Here is a 20,680-nt window from a genome sequence, read left to right as displayed (position 1 = left end):
ACCTATAAGATATAAGCGGAATTTGTCAAAAGCAAAAACTATAACAAAGAGTTTCTTTTTAGTTACCATATAATTGAATTGGGCTCCCGTCAACGTTCTACTTGCATAGTAAATAGGGTGAAACACTTTGTTTCTTTTTTGACCCATCACAACTCCAACGGCTTAATCACTTGCATCATACATCAACTCAAAAGGTGAGCTCCAATTAGGTGTAACGAGTATTAGGGCTAAGATTAACCATTTTTTTAGATATTTAAAAGCTTCCAAACATGCTTTGTTGAAATCAAACACTGTATCTTTCTCTAAAAAAAACACAACGATTTAGAAATTTTTGAGAAATCTTTAATAAACCTTCGATAAAAACCGGTATAGCCTAAGAAACTTCTGACTCCTTTCACACTAATCGGGCTCCATAATCTTTCAATTATGTCTACCTTTGCTTTATCGACTTCAATTTCTATCTTTGAGATTTTATGCCCTAAGACAATCTCTTCCTTAACCATAAAATGGCATCTTTCCTAGTTAATGACAAGATTCATCTCTTTGCATCTCTTCAGTACCTTAGCCAAATTACTCAAACAAATATCATAAGTGTTACCAAAAGCAAAAAAATCATCCATGAAAACCTCAACAAAATTTTCAACCATATCAGTGAATATTGCCATTATGCATCATTGAAATGTTGCAGGTGCACTGCATAAACCAAACGGAATTTACCTAAAAGCAAATGTACCGTATGGACAAGTAAAGGTTGTTTTATGTTGGTCCTTCGGAGCTACAACTATTTGGTTATATCCCGAATAACCATCTAAAAAATAATAGAATTCATTACCTGCCAGTCGATCTAACATCTAATCCATAAAAGGCAACAGAAAATGGTCCTTCTGAGTGGCTTTATTCAATTTTCTGTAATCAATATAGATTCTCCATCCAGTAATAGTTCTCATTGGAATCAGCTCGTTGCACTCATTTTTAACAATCATGATTCCACCTTTCTTTGGTACACGTTGAACCGGACTTACCCACGAACTATCTAAAATAGGATAGATGATTCTTGCATTTAACCACTTGATCACTTCCTTTCTTACAACTTCTTTCATAATAGGATCGAGCCTCCTTTGCCCATCAATTTGAGCTCTTTCACCTTCTTCTAAAATAATTTTATGCATGCAAATAGAATGGCTTATACCTCGAATATCAGCTATAATCCAACCAATTGTTGTCTTAAATTTCTTTAGAACAACAATTAGTTACTTTTCTTGATCTTTCATCAGTTCTGCTGAAATAATCACAAGCAAAGTGGAGTAGTCACCTAAATAAACGTATTTCAAATGGGAAAGAAATACCTTTAGTTCGAGTTTAGGTGGTTCTTCAATTGACAACTTAGGTTGCATAAATTCTCTAACTTCTAACTCTAACGGTTCAAACTGTGTAGATTGAATAAAATTTCTTAGATTGGCTTCCATGAAAGCCATGTTTTCTTCACCTTCTTCGTCCTCCAAAAGGTCAAGATCTAAGGCTTTCTCTAATGGATTATCTTTAAAATTGCTTTCCATAGAAACCAAGCTTTCTATCTCTTCCATATTGAACACTCTTCTGCCAGATCGGGAAATTTAATCGCTTTAAGAATGTTAAAGGTTACCTAATCGTCTTGAACTCGCATGGTGAGTTCACCTTTATGCACATCAATTAATGTTCTTCCCATGGCTAAGAAAGGTCTTCCAAGGATGATTGGCACTTCCTTATTTGCTTCAAAATCTAAGAAAGTGAAATCAGTAAGAAAAATAAATTTATCGACTCTTACCAAAACATCCTCAATCTTTCCCTCGGGGTATGCTAAAGATAGATCTACTAGCTAAAGCGTTGCAGTTGTAAGTCTTACTTCACCTATCCTAGCATCTTCAAAATAGACTTAGGCATCAAGTTGATACTCGCTCCTAAATCACACAAAGCTTTATCACAGTAAGATTCACTAATGTTATAGGGTATAGTAAAGCTTCTTGGGTCTTTCAATTTCAGTGGTAGCTTGTTCTGCAGGAACACAATGCACTCCTTTTTCAAGGCAACCGTATCATACTCATTGAGTCATTTCTTTTTAGACAGTATATCCTTAATAAACTTTACATAATTCAACATTTGTTCTACAGCCTCCACCAATGGAATATTGATTTGTAACTTCTTCAGAACATCTAAAAACTTCTTGAATTACACCTCTTGTTTTTGTTTGTGTTGCTACAATCTTTACGGATATAGAGGTGATGGAACTTTCAGATGAATCAGATAAATGTTCTGAGTAGGTAAATCTACATCCAAAGAAGATGTTAAAGTATCTGGATTCACTAAGTTAGGTTTACCTTGTCAGTATTTGTAGATTCTGACTCTTTTGGTGTAGGAATTTCAACAGCTGGTTGATTCTTCTCAACGGACTTATCTTTGACATCAATCAATTGGGGTTCCAGGATTTTACCACTTCGCAATGCCACAGCCTTGATATGTTCTTTACCCAAATTTCTTGGATTCTCAGTATAGCTCAGGTTCCTTAATATCTAATACGAAGATCTATAGCTAACTGACCCATTTGGTTTTCCAAATTTTTCAATGTTGCTGCTTAGCTTTGGATCAAAGCGTCATTCTTTGCAATGTACACTTTCAACAAGTTCTCCAAACTGTTTGATGCCTCAACTTGAGGTGGTTTTAGAGCTTGCTGATTAAACCCTTGAGATTGGTTGGGTCTATGCTGCAATAAATTGTTATTCAATCCATTTCCTTGGTTGCTCCAAGAAAAGTTAGGATGATTACACCATGAAGGATTGTAGAAGTTGGATTGGGGTCCTTTTCCACTCTTATTTTGATGTTGGTTCCCCACATAGTACACTGACTCGAGATTTGATGGACAATTCTCAAAAGAATAACCTTCCCTACAGAACACACAGGAAACTACTTCAAATAGACTTGGTGGCTGAGCTACAAAATTATTAGCACTATTAGTGGTAAATTGTTCTAACATAGAGCAAATAGACGATACTTAAGCTGATAACGAAGTGAGGGCTTTAACTTCATGAACTCTGGCTACACATCTTCCTGAAGCTGTTCGATTTGTTGGCCATTGATAGTTATTGCTCTCGATCCTCTCGATGATCTCATAAGCCTCATTATAAGACTTAGACAAAATTGCACCATTCGCAGAAGCATCTACCATCAATCTTGTATATGTATTGAGACAATTATAAAATGTCTCTAACTAGATACAATAAGGAATCCCATGATGAGGACACTTACGAAGTAACTCCTTGAATCACTCTCAAACCTCATACAAAGACTCGTCATCCAATTGTTGGAAAGTTGTGATCTTATTCCTTAACTTAGCAATTTTGCTAGGCAAGAAATACTTAACTAAAAATCTCTCTGCTAATTCTTGCCATGTAGATATGGAACTTGGTGGCAATGAATTGGCCTATGCTCGTGCTTGATCTCAGAACGAGTACGGAAACAACTTCAACCTCAGTGCATCTTCAGTCACACCGGATATCTTGAATGAATCACTCACCTCCATAAACAATCAAAGGTAGAGATGTGGATCTTCCTTGGGCATACCACTGAATTGGCCCATCGTCTGGAGCATTTGAAACATCACTGGCTTCAATTCAAATTGGGTTGCCTCAATATCTGGCCTTCTAATTCCTGGATTTAACTCACTGAAAAGTGGCACAGCATATTGTCTAATGCATCGATCCCTATCATCGGCCATCAGGATGGGATTTCGTACATGATCGGCTTCATTACCTTGGTCTTGATTCTGATTTCCAAGGTTCATCTTGACTTGTCTTTGAGCTATTCGTTCATGTCTTCTTTGTCTGAAAGCTCACTCAATTTCAGGGTCTATAGGGAGTAAATCGATAATTCGATCTATGCTCATAAACACCTGAAAAGAAAATCACAAAATTAAAAAGAATAAGTTAGTAATGTTAGACATAAACCAAATTAGAAGTAAATAATTTCACAAAAAAAAGATGATTATGGCAACAGTTAACAATCCCCGACAACGATGCCAAAAACTTGTAACGCATAGGTTTGTGCAAGTGTACACAATCATTATCAAGTAATAAGTAAGTATCAAGTTATCTTCTCCACATGGATTGTATTTGTGTTAAATCACTTAATTGTAAAATTATACTGACAACTTGGTAAATAAAAACACAATATGGTTGAGAAGTGATGATTAAAATTAAATATATTAAACTAAATGCAATGATCCTTAATGCAAATTATCCTAAGTATGCAAACTCTATGAATGGAAAAGATTTTAGCAAAATTAAACACAATTTGCAACAATTATAACATAAATAAACTAGGACAATTACTTTAATTAAACTCAATTTAGTATCAACATGCTTAATAACATTTAGAAAACATTTCATGACAACTCGATCTTTCATGAGTTTGGAAACCACTTTAGGTCCTTTCGGAATCCTGTACTTAGTAAATACGCATTTTACTGATCTTTATTTACTAAGGGTTTCTTAGCATTCGTGTGAGGTAACAGGAACGTGTTAGGTTTGGAATAGCTTAATCACACAAATCTAAAAACTATGCAGATAACAAAGCTTAGTTAGAGTTGTTATGCAACCTTCAATTTAATCGGGTTAGGATCTAAATTGAGCGTGCACATTCAATTATGCGTCCACTAGTCATCGTCTGGTTAGGATCACTCAGCTAATTCAGGTGCATTTCAATCACGTATGAACGAAATACAGACTTGATTTTATTGAAAACACGATTGATTGAGGCACAAACATTATAAGCATAAATCAAATAAATATTATTTAATAAAAGCAATCATCCTAGCTTAAATAAAATTAAGCTAACATTGTTGTAAACAAGAATAAATAACACATAGCAAACATTTTTAGATCAAATTAAAGAAAATAAAGATTAAACCCAAATCAAAGTGGTTGTCACCCAAGACTCTGACTGATGAGGCACCTTTGCATCTTCACTTTGCTCCTTTGCTGATGGCTCTCAAAGGTGGCCAACCAAGGGCTCTTTAAGAGGATTTAATTGCTAAAATCTCTATGAATAGATGATGCTAGGCGTGGGAAATGGAAAATTCTAAGAGAATTGAGAGAGAAGAGAGAATGATGATGGATGAGGGATGATGAAGAGAGAAGGGAGAACTGAGACTCGGTCCAATGTAAATCTTCTGGCAAATCTCTAATTTCTTCAACAATGCAAAAACCTTGTGTAATTAAACTAAAAAATGGTTTAAGTGGACAGCCATCTGTAGCCAAATTTGGGTTGACTTGGTCTTCAATTTGAATGATTTTTGTAATCCAACAAAGCTATCAGACCTGTCCAAAATAAATCAATAAGTTAAAGGACCAAGGAATAAAATTTATCCAATTTAAATAATTAATTACAACCCAAATTATTAATGAAATATTTAAAATGATTTATAAATATAAATTTATATTTTATTATTTTAATTTAATCATGCATGCCCCATTTTATGTCTTAAAATATAATATGTCCAAATAAGTATAAAATAAACCATTTTATGCATGAAAACTGTATAATAAAGCATAAAATCACATTTTAATAATTTCTATGTCCTAATTTCATATTTTCACATATTTCATTAATTTATTAAACAATTACTTAGTTTTAACAATGAATTTAAGTAAAGAGGTGATAAATTACATAGGAAAAATCCTATATATTTTTAAGTTTACACAAGTCCAAGGAGGCGACGACAACAACAAAAGACACAGCCAAGATGATAGGGGATGATATAGTGACAAATACATCAGAGCAAGTGGAGAGCATTTAGGAAAAGGCCATGGAAGAAGTAGTTTGAGCTGCGAACAAGGTTAAAACTAGTGCAAACAAGTTTCTAAACAGTTTGAAATACATGACTTCAATGGAGGCATTGAATAAAGTGATGGGTATAGTGAAGTTACTTGGATTAGCTATAGCAAATGGGATGAGTGTGTGGGTTACGTTCATTTCCAACTATATCCTGGCAGGACAGCTACCAAGACAGCAGTTCAGGGTAGTGCAGAGCAAGATATACCCTGTTTACTTCAGGGCAATGCCTTATAGTATAAGGTTGACTTTCTTGGCAAACTAAGATAAAAATTGGAAACTAAGATAAAAATTATTTTTTAATGAAAATGCAAATATTAAAGTTGGCACAATTCTTGGCAGCACAATATTATTTAAAAAAAACAAACAAAAAATGTCACCAAACATTTTTTTAGGGATTATTGGAGAGATGCCTAAATAGGTTAGTGACAAAAACATACCTATTGAGGAAGATGCCAAAATTGTTAGAAATATTACCATAATTGCAAGAAAATTTCCTTGTTTGGAAAATTCTAATAGCCAAGAAAAATTATTTACTATTGAAAACCTTTCACAATAAAGTTCGCAATGGTATTCGTCCTATGATAAAAAAAATATAATAATACTTAGTCAGCTAGTGATTGAGAAAGATCAACATTTGTAGTAGAAATGTTTCTTGAAAAAGAAAGTGAAGAATGATTGCATTGTTATCATATAGAACTCTTTGGAGTGGAAAACAATCTATTGTCAAGATGTTTGTGCTATGTGACATGAAAATTTGGGTTCAATCTTTAGTATCCTTACTTGTGACATGAAAATTTGGGTTCAATCTTTAGTATCCTTATTTGTACTTCTAATTACCAAAAAAATCTTAAAACTAGTTAGATTAGATTCTATCCGATGAAGATTTCTTCATGTTGAGTTTAATAAAAAAATGGGATAAGAAATATTATGGAGACATAAAACATACTATTTTGGATAAGACATTTCATTAAATGCATATACTTCAGTTTTCTAATTGATCTATTATCCTATTGTTTTCCTTTGACAAACGACAAAAACTAAAATCCAACACAAACCTTGGAAAAAGGTATGCATATTAAAAACCCTAAACAAGTTCATTTCTCATATTTCTTCACATGATTTTTTTAAACTTTTCCTTTGTAACGATTCTTTCGTGGTTTGAGAGTTTCTTCCCCAATCATTGTTATATTGGTTTTCAACTTTTTCAGTTATTGACTTATGGAGAAACTAGAGAACATAATGAAGAACTAGCGGCTTTAACTATGGAGAGAACAAATTCTGAGAATATGTACATGTCCAATCTTACTACTTCAACTTCAACTGCACCAAACGATGTCTTTCCCTTTCTACTCACTTTGAAGCATATTCTAGTCCTAACTCCAACTTTCCAATTTTCTACCCATATCTACTGTGTATTCAAATACTCGAAAATATGATTCTGAGCTAAAACACATATCAATATCTAGTTCTTTTTTAGAGTTATTGAACCATGGCTTTTTTTTCATTCAACAGGTAGGCGTGGAAGAAAGAGAAAGATGAAAAAAGTGGTGAGTTCAGAAGCAGAAGCCAACATTGGAGTCAAACAGAATAATGAAGCTGCCCCGATAGATGTTCCAATCAATGATGAAGCTGCCCCAATAGATCTTCCAATCATTGATGATGCTGCCCTAACAGATGTTCCAATCACTTATGTTAAGAACTTTAGTGATTTTGGCCTCTAAAGATGATCTTTTTCATTGTACACTCTGCTACTTTCATGAAATAATACACATTTAAATTGTGCGTAGACTATTAGGAGTTTGGGTTTGTAATAATTAACTTTAAGATATTACTTTCATTGGATTAATAGGTGAAAGTTTTTATTGGGATGTTTTGTTGGATTTTTAACTCAAGGAAAAGGAGTTGTATCCTCTCCTAATTTTAAGAACTACTTTATTTAATAGATATATTTTGTTATCAAAAGTAATTGTTAATGTAGGAAGACGCAAATTTGAATATAATCTTATTTAAGGGTTGAAAAAAGATTGAGTAATTTTAGGCATTTTATGAGTAGTTAGAAATTTGATATAAAAACTAATATTGTAAATGTATTTTTAAATGAAAATATGATTTAATAAAAATTTAGTTGATTGAGTTTTAGTTCTATTGGCATCAGCATTGTTGTCAAGAGAACGTGGGTTTGAGTGCACTGAAGTATATTATTCTCCTATTTAAGGGTCGGGGAGGGGATATAAGTAGTTTTAGACATTGTATCATAAAGAACAGATAGAATAAAAACCTATAATGAGATTAATGTTATAAAAGACTAAAATAATTTTATTTTTTAGAAAAAAAATTCCACTTTAGTTAGGTAATTTTATTTTATTTCGCAATGATATAATTCTAGTGCGTATATATATAAAGTATCTTGAGTGTTTTCTAGTATACATGTAAATAAACTTTGTCACTCTATCTCTTTCTTTTGGCTTGGGAGATTGAATTTTTAATGGTTGTCTTTGGTAAGCGTTCAATCAAATTGAATCAAATGAAAAAAAAATGAGTTAATCGAGTTGACAAATCTTATTTTATCATCCTAATTTGATTCAAAATTTTCTCGAATCGAGTCGAGTGAGATGAAAATTGATCAAGTATATTTGTTCAAGTTAAATTAAAATAACTTTGGACCCTTATAGCCACAGTCACCGACCGTAATCAAATTTATTATTAACTTTCATCCCCTCATAATTTATTTATTAATCTTTTATATACGGGTTAGCTTCTTTGCTTGCTTAGTTGCTTTAATTATCTTCGATTCTTGTCACCAAGTATTTTAAAATTAAAAATATATTAAATGTAAAAATGTGATTTTTTAATAAAAGTTATTTTAAAGATAAAATGTGAAATTGATATCAATGAAAAATTTAACATGAGTATTTTATGTTATCATCAATAAATCAATTTTAAAGAAATTGATAATGATTTAGTATGATTAAACAATTCAATAATATAAATAGAACAAAATGTGAAATCTAATTCAATAATATAAATAGTAGACATAAGTTTGAAAAAGAAATTTTGGGGTTTAGTAAAAAATAAAAGTTTTGAGGAAAAGCAAAAGGAAATATAGTTTTGGGGGGATTTGCGAGAAGTAAAAGGGAAGAAATTTTGAGGGTTTGGGGGAAATAAATTTTTTTAGGGGAAGTAAGTTTTGGGGGAGGTAAAAGAAAATTTTCTTCTAGAGATTTGAGAAAGTAAAATTTTTGGAGAGAAAGTAAAAGTGTTTGACTTTTGAGGGGGAGGGAAGTAAAAGAGTTTCATATTTAGTTTATTCGAATTTGAAAATCTAACTTGATTTGAATTCGAAGTCCGAAAAAAATTTCAAATTAGTTCGATTAATTCGATTTGAATAATTTAAAACTTTTTTTTAAAAAAAAATTAAGTCGATTCGAATTTTAGTTACTTTATTGGGATCAATATTTTATAAGATTATGGTTTGCTGTGAAGGGGAATCTTCCTTGCTTCTTTTACCGGAATGGAGGACATGGCGCAATGCAAGGGCAAAACTTCTACTGTGCCTAAGCTCGCCCTTCCTACCTCATCATTCCACCACCGATTGTACCAACTCACTGTTTGAAGTTTAATGTAACTTAAAGGATTACATTCTTTAAATATCCTATCAAAAATGTTTGTATAGTGTTGTTTTATTTTAGACTTATAAAAATTAAAATAAGTGAATCAATATGTGAACACGAGACTTGAGCCCAAAAACTTAGTTTTGCTTGAATGAGTCAATTCTTCTCCCATTCACATGATATTAGTTCTTGTTTGGTTTTGCTTTTTTATTTTTATTACTTCACTTTTTATTGTTTTAGTAAAATTAGATTACTTGATTTTCTAGATTTTTTAATGTTAAAATCAAATCAGTTCATTTTTCGTTCTCTTCAAAACATCATCTATTCTCACAAAAATAATAATTTTGTAACCTTAGTCGAATATTTTAATTGTTTCCTTCTTTCTTGTTCTTTGTTTTTCTAAAAGTTCTTATTGAATTTTAGATAATATACAATTCTGAAATATCCTTAAAGACAATGATATTAAAGACAATGATATTAAAATTGAAGTTGCAATACCAATTTTTTAAATATTTGATTTATAATATTCACCATCCAATCTCTTCATCATCATTGTACCTTCTCACTCAAGTCTCTAACACTAGTTTAAGCACACCCTAACAAGAACATATTATCCTTATACACGCTAGAGGTTGAAAAGAAGCTTTATGACACCAAATTTCAGGCAAAAGGAGAAAAGAACCTACACTTAATAGCCGTTAGGCTTCTGTGCATTTAACAAATTTCTATATAGACGCACAAAATTAAGGTTCTATTCTTCCTACTACATCAATTTTATTTGTATTTTAATAATTCAAGAAAATCGTTTGAGAAATTCTATAGAAACATGCCAAACATAAAAAGAACAATTTTTGAGGAACTTGAAAACAAAGTTTAAACCTCTTTGAGTAGGTAAAAATAATTTATAGCATACAAGTTTGAATTTATATATGATAATTTTGATTTTTGCAGAACATGGGGTTTTAATACAAGAGGAAGTCATCATTGTCCTTTTTTTAGACACCTATAAAATCATATTTTAAAAATACAAATTTAAGTTTTTTTTTTAAAAATTAATTTTGGATTTACGTTAAAGTTTAAAAAGAAATTCAAGAATCGATTATGCATGATGACTGTAACAGCTCGTTTTTAGTCAAATCGAAATAGTAGTTTTGGGATCACAAATCTAAAGTTGAAATAATTATTTTATTATTATTTTAATGCTTACAACATGATAGTATGATTGTGTGAAAATTTCGTTAAGAAATATTATCACTTGAATGCTTAATTTGATAAAAAAGACTAAATCGCGTAAAGTGTAAAACTTGTGTTCTATTATCTAATGGTGTTAAATGGCTATGAAATTAAATAGTGGAGGTCCTTATGTTGTAATTAATCCATTTTTATTATGAGTGGAAAAGTATGGACATTAATTAGGTGATTTAATGATTTATTATTAAGGTTAAATTTGTAATTTAGTTATTAAAGATTAATTAAATAAAGCAAACAAAATTTCAATGCTTTCATCTTCTTCATTGCCGAAATTAAAGAGAAGAAAAGCCATATTTTAGGGTTAAAGCTTCTGTTACTTGCTAGCTTAATTGTAAGTTCTTTTTTGTCTCATTTTTAATGATTTCTACGCTTTTGATATCGTTGCAACTTAGTCTTTTAGCTGAGGGACTATTTTGGAAAAATGTTATAGGTTTAGGGTTTGAATCTATATGTGTTTTGATGTTTAATGGTAGAAAATGCACGCTTGTTGTTAGATAAACAACATTTGTTAAGTGATTTTTAGTAAAATGTCCAATTAGGGATTAAATTGTGAAATGTGTAAATTTTGTGGTTAAATTGTGAAATAAATGAAAAATATGGACTACTAGGGACCTACTTCAAATTTGGCTAGCATGGGTTTTGGTTGAATTGCATGAATTTGTAATTTTATGAAATAAGGACTAAATTATAAAAATGTTGAAATGTTAGGGGCAAAAATGTAAAATTTCCTTAAGGTGTGTTTTGGATTAAATTGAATAGAGAAATTATTATATAAGTTAATTTTGATTTTAGATTTAGATTGAGGGAAGAACAAAGTATCGGGCTAATCGACTTATTTCGCTGCCTTTGTATTCGAGGTAAGTTTGTATGTAATAAGTATTATTATATTTGTATTTTAAATGCTTTGATATTGCATAAATTGTGAATACGACCTTGCTGATATATTTGACGACGATTCGGCAAACGAGAAATCCAATTGAACCTTAGAAGTACATTAGGATACCAATGACATTTCATTAGGGGTTATGTGATTTGGGTGCTGGTCCATACGTCCTACTGGTGGTTGAGTTATCTGGCATGTGTTTCGGATACTCGTCAGCTTGTGTAAGCAGCATTGTGTAGCTTCATCATGACCGTCAGCTTGTGTGAGCAGACCCGTTGATAGCTCGAGAGTGAGCATTATATGTGATACGAGATTGAGATAGCTTCAGCTATATATGTGTCACTTAGGGAGCGAGTTTCCCTAGTATCCAATAGTATTCTGAATGGTTCAACGACTATATCAAAGATGTGGTTGTGTAAATGTTGATACGAGGTGGTACAGGTATGCATATAAACCGTACAAGCATTGAATTAAAGAAAATTGTGAAATTTATGTCTAATTTTTGGAACGAAAATTGTGGTAGGTTGATGGTTCAAAATGAGATATGTTATGATATGTTTTAATTGCTTAATTTGTGCATATTTGGTAAGTTATTTATTGCTATACGAACTTACTAAGCTTTATAGCTTACTTTGTTTATTTTTCGTGTTTTATAGTGAAATCAAAGCTAGCTCGGATTTGCGAATCATCGGAGACTTTATCACACTATCCAACTATTACTTTGGTACTTTTGAACTTAAGTATTTTGAGTATATGGCATGTATAGGGACTTTGGTCATGTTGATATATGTGTTGTTACTGAATTTAGTCATTTTAAATGGCTTGTAAATATTAAGAGTTTGTTTTGTATATAGTCATGAGAGTTGGCTTAATTTGGTTGTTTTGGTTGTGTATATATATATGTGCATATGACTTGTGTTGTGAGTTTGTTGATGGATGTACGATACTTTTTGATTATAGGTATTGTGGATGTCAAATGGTTGATATTTGAGAATTAGTATCTTATTTATTTAGGCAAAATGATGCATAATTGTAAGATTCCATTTAGGTGATTTGTGATTGTGAGTTAGCATGAATAAGATTGTCAAATTTGATACTTGTGTATATTGTGGTTAATGGTATGAGATTATCATGAATTGACCTTGATTGGAGTTGATTTGGAATGCCTATTATATGACATGTTTTGGTGCCAATTGGGTTGATGTAGGTGTAAGCAAGTTGGGTGGCAAAATGGCTTGGTAAATAGCCTATTTTTGTCCACACGGGCGTGTGTTTCAGTCGTGTGTGACAAACAGTCAGGTTACACAGCCATGTGTTCTCTGGTGTTGAATTAAAAATCAAGTCAGTATGCTCCACACAGCTTAGCACACGGGTGTGTGACTTGGCCGTATGGTATAAGTTAGTAGACCCTACAGGTTTGGCACGACCTAGCATATGGCTTGGCTCACGGGCATGTGAAGCCATTTCGAAAGGCCACACGGGCTTGTGGTTGGCCGTGTGACCCAAGTCAGGGAGTTACACGGGGTCAAACACGGGATGGGACACGACCATGTGATCCCATTTCGAATATTCACACGGCTTGTCTTTGGTTGTGTGAGACACATGGCCAGGCCACACGGTCATGTGTCCCCTATAGTTTGAAAAATTTTCCAAGTTTTGTAAAAAGTTCATGAGTTATCACTTTAGTCCCAAATCACTTCAAATGCATGTCTAAGGCCTCATAGGCTCATATTAGGGAGCTATGCATGATATTGAATGATGATTTTATGAAATTTGAAAATGTATGTTGATCGCGTGATTTCGTGATAGGTTTTAGATATTTATAATTACTCGTTCTTGAATTAACTATTATCACGATGTAGGCAAGTGTACCTATAAAATAGTAGTATAGTTTTAGCAAGACCGAATTGTTGAACCCAAAGGAACTAAAAGTACTAGTAATGACTGTCTTTTTATTATCTAGCCTAAGAATAAATAGGTTTTTGTTTTAACTAACTAATTATCTAAACTAAGAATGCACAGAGAATAAATTGGGGAATTGCTTTTGGAAAAATCGACTGATTGAAGACAATACCTAAGGAAAAATCCACCTAGACTGTACTTGTTATTCTGGCTCCGAATCGGACGATTTATTCATATAACTTGTTCCGTAGATATCCCTAAGTTATGTTATTATCCCTATTCAAGACTAATAACGTCTAATCCCTAGATTGAATAACCGAGACTTTTCTCTAATTAACATTCTGGGGTTGCATTAACTCGATCTATGGATCCCCTTATTAGGTTTCACCCTAATCCGACAAAATCTTGTCACCCTATGTCTAGGCGCGCAATCAACTCCGCTTAATTATGGCAACTGTACTCTTAAACAGGGTCTATTCCTCCTCTGAATAAGATCTTATCTTGAATCGATATCCTGGGATATCAAAACAAGAATTAAGAACACATAATTAAGAACAAGTCAAATATTTATCATACAATTCAGAAAATAATAACAAGCTTCGTCCTAGGTTTCATTCCCCTTAGGTATTTTGGGGATTTAATTCATAACTGAATAAGAAAACATCTCAGAATAATAAAGAAAACAAAACATAAAGAAAACCCAAAACTCCTAAAGGGGAATTGAGGAGAGATCTTCAATCTTGATGATGAATCCGGCTTCTGAGATGAATCAATCGGCTTTCTTGGAGTAATTCCCTACCCCCTACTCTGTCCTCCCTTTTCTTCCTTCTCTAGGCTGTATTTATAGGCTTCAGAATGCCTAAAAGCCCTCAAAATTAGCCTTTTTCGAATTGGACTCAACTTGGGCTTGGCAGGGACACGCCCATGTGACACGCCTGTGTGCGATTACTTCAGGCCGTGCTTTTGAGCCTAACAAATTGACACGACCGTGTGGTCTGCCCGTGTGAAGAGGTCCAGGCCATGTTGATTTCGTACTTTGGCCCATTTTCTCCGTTTTTGGTCCGTTTCTCATTCCTTTTGCTCTCCTATGCTCTCCTAAGTGTAAAACATGAAATTGAAACATTAGAAGCATCGAATTCACCAATTCTAATGGAAAATCATCCATAAAATGTGTTAAACATGGGGTAAAAATATGTATAAATTATGGTTTATAAAATACCCCCACACTTAAGCATTTGCTTGTCCTCAAGCAAAATTCTCAACTCATAATCAAAATAAATTATTCTTAACTTATAATTTCTGTCGATAATATCTCAGAATAATCCATAGGTAATCATACATTGAGAATTCAACTAAAAGAACATAAAAGTTTCAAACATTTCAAGTTGAGTATTTAATCAAGCAAACATAGGTATCTCTCCTCATTTAAGTAATTACTTTTGATTCAGAATACCACAGAGTTTCACATCCTCACTATAGATTCACTCAAATCACTCGAGATGATTAAGGACAATAAATGAAGCACTCAATAGTCAATAATGAAAAGTCATTACCATAGGCTTGCATGAAAATCAAATCTCCACCACTATAATTTAAGATGATACATCAATCAAAAGGTCTTTAGAGGGTTGTAATGAGGTTTGGTTAGGGGGTGTGGTCACAAGCTAAAAGAAAGGGTTAGAATCGAGATTGAATTGAAAAATTACCTAACTAGAAAAAGAGTTAATCATCACTTGCGTACAACAGAGCTTCTTCTCAGACTAAGGATTTTAACTTATAAAGCTTACAAACAGAAGATCACTACTAATATGTATACATGTTTTTTTTTAAGAACACATTAAATTACAGAGTAGAATAAAACATAGCTAAGCAACTATTTCAATTCAAATCTCGAGAAAAATGGGGCTTAAATTAATTTAGGGGATTTCAATAATAATGGGTTAAAGGTTAATATTAAGTGTAATACAAGAAATGGCATGTTATGCTCAAGGGGGTTCACTAGGGGTTAATTGTGGAGGTAGGCTTTTCATGGCATGAGTGGGTTAATCCTAAGTGCCTTAATCATTTTGACATATCAAATCAAATGGTGTGGTCTCAACATGAATAATCAAGCAAGTTCTAGAATAACAGTTCACTATTGACGCACGTAAAGTAATAATAAAATTGACCATGAAAGAATTAATAGATGCTTAAAAGGCTCAAAATTCTCACAAAAATTATGGCTTTTTGATGTTTAAAACTTGTAAATCCCAACTCAAAGTAATACCTAAACTTTAGGGAAACAACCTAAGATTTAAATTCTTAAAAATCAACTTATCATGCTTGATTCTCTAATGTTTTAAAGTTTAAACAATCAATGCATAAATGCCTATGTTTTAATTCAAGATATATCAATCAAAATTTATCCTAAATATGATATTAGAGCTTTTTAAGAGAACAAGGCAGTCATTCAGGGATTTTTCTGATAATAAATAAATACCCCCCACACTTAAGATTTGCATTGCCCTCAATGTACAAAGATAGATATTAGAGTATAAAAATAAGATAGGGAGAGAAGTGAAACTTCCTGTATGGTGAATTCCTCGAACTGGAGTTCTGGAGAGTAATCGGTTCGAGAGTGGAGGAGAATACTCCAGTGGTCGTAGAGGTTCATTAGGCCATAAGTCCTATGCAAAAAGGATATTATCTCTAGTGGTAGCTATGGTCGTGGGCAAGCAGGACATGGCAGTCGTGGAGAACCTTTCCCGGTGGAGTTTTAGTTCCTATGTGATGATGATCTTAAGAGCTCTATATAACTATGATAAAATCAGGAACTTTTTAGGGGATATTAGGAAGAATAATTACTCAAAAAGAAATAACCAAAATTAATAATTAAGAATAATATTTCTAAAATCTAATAAAAATAAAAAGTAGTTTTAATAAAAATTAAAAACATAAAATAATAAATAAATGTTTTTAAACATCTTCATTGCTGGATGGTCCGCAAGGTGGGACTGGCGATGAGATGTGGAGGTGCTGACAAATCTATTGTAGAGTAGGATCAATGTTGTCAAATCACTGAAAACACTGCTGCTTGAATCGAGCGAGGAGCTCGGAGATGTCAGCATATAAAGCCGCCCATGAACTGGACGAAAGGGTGATGGTGGCTGAGATGGTGGGTACTCGTGCTGTGAAGGGACATCATCAGGAATGTCCTCGTATGCCTCCTCCTCGATGGATTGGGTGAGACAATATTGAGGAGGTTAGGTTCCTCGACGTCTCTCGATCATCCTCATGCTAAGCATGCTTGAGATGCCTTGTGGAGACATCTGGCCAATGAGGGTCAAGGATGATTCTTAGGCTGTGGTGTCGAGGAGCCCGAAGTGTCGAGCCAATAGCGTTATATAGGGGCCAATGGAGATGACCCCCTTCCTATGTCGCTCCGTCTGGTGCTGAATTGTGAGGGCGATGAAGTAGGCAAGGTCGATGACGTGCCCGTGCGATATACACCATAAGAAGTAGGCGTCGTGAGTGTTGACGATGCCAGTGCTCTCTCGCCTCCTTGTAATCATGTGAGCTAAAATGGCGTGTAGGTATCTCAAGGGTGGTGAGAGAACTGATGCCTTGGGGCGGCTAGGATTGTAGGAGGCTGCGCTAGGGGCCAAAGTGTGCCAGCACTTCGAGGGAGAAAAATGTATGTGGTGAGTGAGAACATGTAGTTCATTTTCCTCATTGAACTTCTCTGTATATATGCCTAGTGCAGCACCGAACTCTGGGACGCTTAGCTAGTAGACTAAATTACCTAGGCAAAACTAGATCGTGTTGGGATCATTGTAATTTGTCATTACGGTCTGAAGATGGAACATTGAGCATAGTTCTATCATGAGCTCGAGGTATGTTGGTTCAATGATCCAAAAGAATAGCTCTCAAGGGTCGGTGGTTAGAAGGGCCCGAATTGCATCAGCCATCTGAACTTGTTCTAAGGCAACCTAGTCGATGTAGCGGCCCGCAATTAAGGGTTGGGCCCGAAGTATTTGGAAAAGCTCTTCTTGGGGCCCTCGGGGGAACTGCAAGAGAGGGTGATGAATTTCCATGGTTGGACCCGCAGAAGATGACGCTCCCTTCCTCTTCTTCGAGGCAAGTACGACGGTTTTCTTTCCTCGTGAAGATGACATTAAAAGCCTATAATATAAAGAATAATAATAATAGGCAAACGAATTCGAAGAAGTAAAAGGCATGAATTTGAACTAACTATTTCAGCCAAGACTACTAATATGAAGCAAACTCAACCACAATAACAATGAAAATGAGAATAGAAATGTAATGGGTATGAGGTTTTCCTAATCTCAATTTAACACGGAATGTATGATAACTAACCTATGAATGCAAATTAAATGATAGACATTGGCATGGTAATAGCATGAGAATAAGCATAGTAATGTCATGGGTATGAGGTGTTCCTAATAACTTGATTTAACACGAAATGTATGATAACTAACCTAAGAATGCAAATTAAATGATAGAAAAAGGAAAAATAGTTCAAAAGATATGAAGATTATGTTGATAATAAGCATTAGAAATAAGTAAAATAGAAGTGAAAAGAGTAAACAAACGCTAAGGAAAAGAGATTAAGCGTCAAAAATGAAGTGGGAAGTGGCACACGGGCGTGGCAGGGAGGCCGTGTGGAGTTGCAGCAGCTAGGGTTAAGGTTTTTGAATGGGTAAGAAAGTGAATAGTGCAAGGTATTTATAGATTTTGGGCCACACGGCCAGGGCACACGCCCGTGTTCCCCAATTTCAACCCGTGTGATTCACGAATTTCGAATTTGGGAGCGTCTGACATTTAGTACACGCTCGTGTTCCTTGGGCGTGTGGGTTCACACGGTCGTGTCTGGCGTTGCTCGCTTCTCCCGAGCCCGTGTGGGAAATCCCCACGCCTGTGTTAATTTGACAGGTTCGACTACGAGTGTTAGAAACGGGCGTGTCGCACGCCCATGGTAGTTTCTCAGTTTCAACCACGGGTCTTCCACACGGGCGTGTCGCACGCCCATGTTGTTTTGGTAGGCTCGACCACGGCCATGTCACACGGTCATGGCATTTTATCGTAGCCCGTGTTTGGGGAAATCTTTGCCCTATTTTTACATGGCCATAAGCATGCCCGTGTGCTTGGCCGTGTCTCTATGGGAAGCCTGTACTTGAGAGCTCCGTTAGTAAGTTAGATATTGAAGACTAAATTTTTAAAGAAGTTAATACAGTTAGTGCTCGGGTTGCCTCCCAAGAAGCGTTCATTTATAGTCTAAGCTTGACTTACCTCTCTGTTGAATAATCATGGTGGTTTGAGGAGTTTATACTCCTCATTCCTATCATCAATCTCATCAAAATAAGGTTTTAAACGGGTGTTGTTTACCTTAAAAGTGCTGAAATTGGGGTGCCTTACCTTGACCGTACCGAATGGAAAGATACTAAGTACCGTAAGAGGGATTTCTTCATTCAGTGTGGTAGCGACAATGTGGGGATCTGCAGCATCTAATAAGAATCTATCTCCAATCTTAAGTTGATTTGGAAAGGTATTGAGCTCATTCTGTCGTAGATTTGGTTTGTCGGGTGTTCTTGGTTTATGCGTCCGCCATTCATTGAGCTCCTCGATTTGTAATCTTCGATCTTCATGAACAGGTCCTCTACTATTGCTTGAGAATGACTCGTGTGCTTCCTTCAAACTCATTTCCTATAAAGTAGGTTGTACCGTATTATCAGTTCCAGGAGAATGGGTTAAGCGATCACCTTCAATTCCTGATGTGTTGCCAGAATTGCGAGCTTGAAGGGTGATTGTTTCGTCTCCTACACGGAGTGTGAGTTCACCTGTGCCAACGTCAATAATTTTTTTAGCAGTTGCTAAAAAGGGCCTTCCCAGAATTAAAGGAGTGTTGCTATCATCTTCTATATCTAGAACAATAAAGTCAACGAGAAATATAAATTTATCAATTTTAACTAGTACATCTTCAATAATACCCCTAGCGAACCTTATAGTTTTATCTGCTAATTGAATGCTCATCCTAGTTTGTTTGCTTAAACATTTTGTAAGGCATGACGTTAATACTAGCCCCTAAATCAGCTAATACATTTTTAACATCTAAACTACCAATTAAGCAAGGAATTGTAAAACTCCCTGGATCTTTTAGTTTGTTCGGTAGTCTATTTTGGAGAATAGCTGAGCAAACTGCGTTTAGCTCCACGTGCGACGCCTCGTCCAGCTTCCGCTTATTTGCTAAAAGTTCCTTTAAAAATTTCATTGCGTTTGGCATCTGTCATAGGGCTTCAATAAACGATAAGTTAATATGTAATTTTTTTAAGAGTTCAAGGAATCTACCAAATTGTTCATCTGAGCGGTTGTTCCTTGTCGCGTTGGGGTATGGCACACGAGGTTTATATTCGACATTCACTATTTTGTTTTTATTGTTATCTACCTCACCTTGACCTTTGCTTACCACAGTTTCTTGCCTCGGTTCTGGTTCAGGCTCAACAACTCCTTCATCTTAAATATTAATTGTGTTGACCTGTTCCCTTGGGTTGGGTTCAGTATTACTTGGCAAGCTACCTTGTGGTCTTTTGGAAATTAGTTTGGAAAGCTGGCCTATCTGAGTTTTGAGCCCTTGGATCGATGCTTGTTGATTTTTAAGTGTTGTCTCGGTGTTCCGGACACGAGTTTCTGACACCAAAATAAAATTTGAGAGCATTTCTTCAAGGTTCGGTTTCTTTTCCTGTTGGTAAGGTGGTTGTTGGTAGGCTGGAGGTGGTTGTGGTCTTTGATTTCCTTTACCGCTCCACAAGAAATTGGGTTGGTTCCTCCAACCTACGTTGTAAGTGTTACTATATGGATTGTTTTTAGGTCGAGGATTATTACCCATGTAGTTTAATTGCTCGTTATCCATGTTGTGGCCATAAGGTTGGTATTCCGAATGGCTTGTTCCACCTCTACTTGCTTCGCACTGCATCACTGGGTGAACCTGTGAAGAACTCAGAAAACCATTAATCTTTTTATTTAAGAGTTCTACCTGATTAGAGAGCATGGTGACCGAATCGACGTTATAAATGCCGGCTGTTTTTGTTGGCTTTGTCCTCATGACTGGCCACTGATAGTTATTCAGTGACATCTCCTCTATAAACTCATAGGCATCTTCAAGTGTTTTATT

The 20,680-nt window shown here is 34.6% G+C and overlaps 1 non-coding gene across 1 annotated transcript; it reads left to right on the top strand.

Moving 5' to 3' along the window:
* Positions 1–3,257: 3,257 nt before the first annotated feature.
* LOC128287457 (small nucleolar RNA R71) lies at positions 3,258–3,364 on the top strand. The gene has a single exon (XR_008278157.1). It is a non-coding gene; the product is annotated as a small nucleolar RNA R71 (small nucleolar RNA).
* Positions 3,365–20,680: the final 17,316 nt, after the last annotated feature.

This window comes from Gossypium arboreum, chromosome 13 (genome assembly GCF_025698485.1).
Source record: "Gossypium arboreum isolate Shixiya-1 chromosome 13, ASM2569848v2, whole genome shotgun sequence".
Taxonomy (NCBI): Eukaryota; Viridiplantae; Streptophyta; class Magnoliopsida; order Malvales; family Malvaceae; genus Gossypium; species Gossypium arboreum.
Note: the sequence above shows the minus strand (reverse complement) of the source record. Positions and strands in the feature narration are given on the sequence as shown.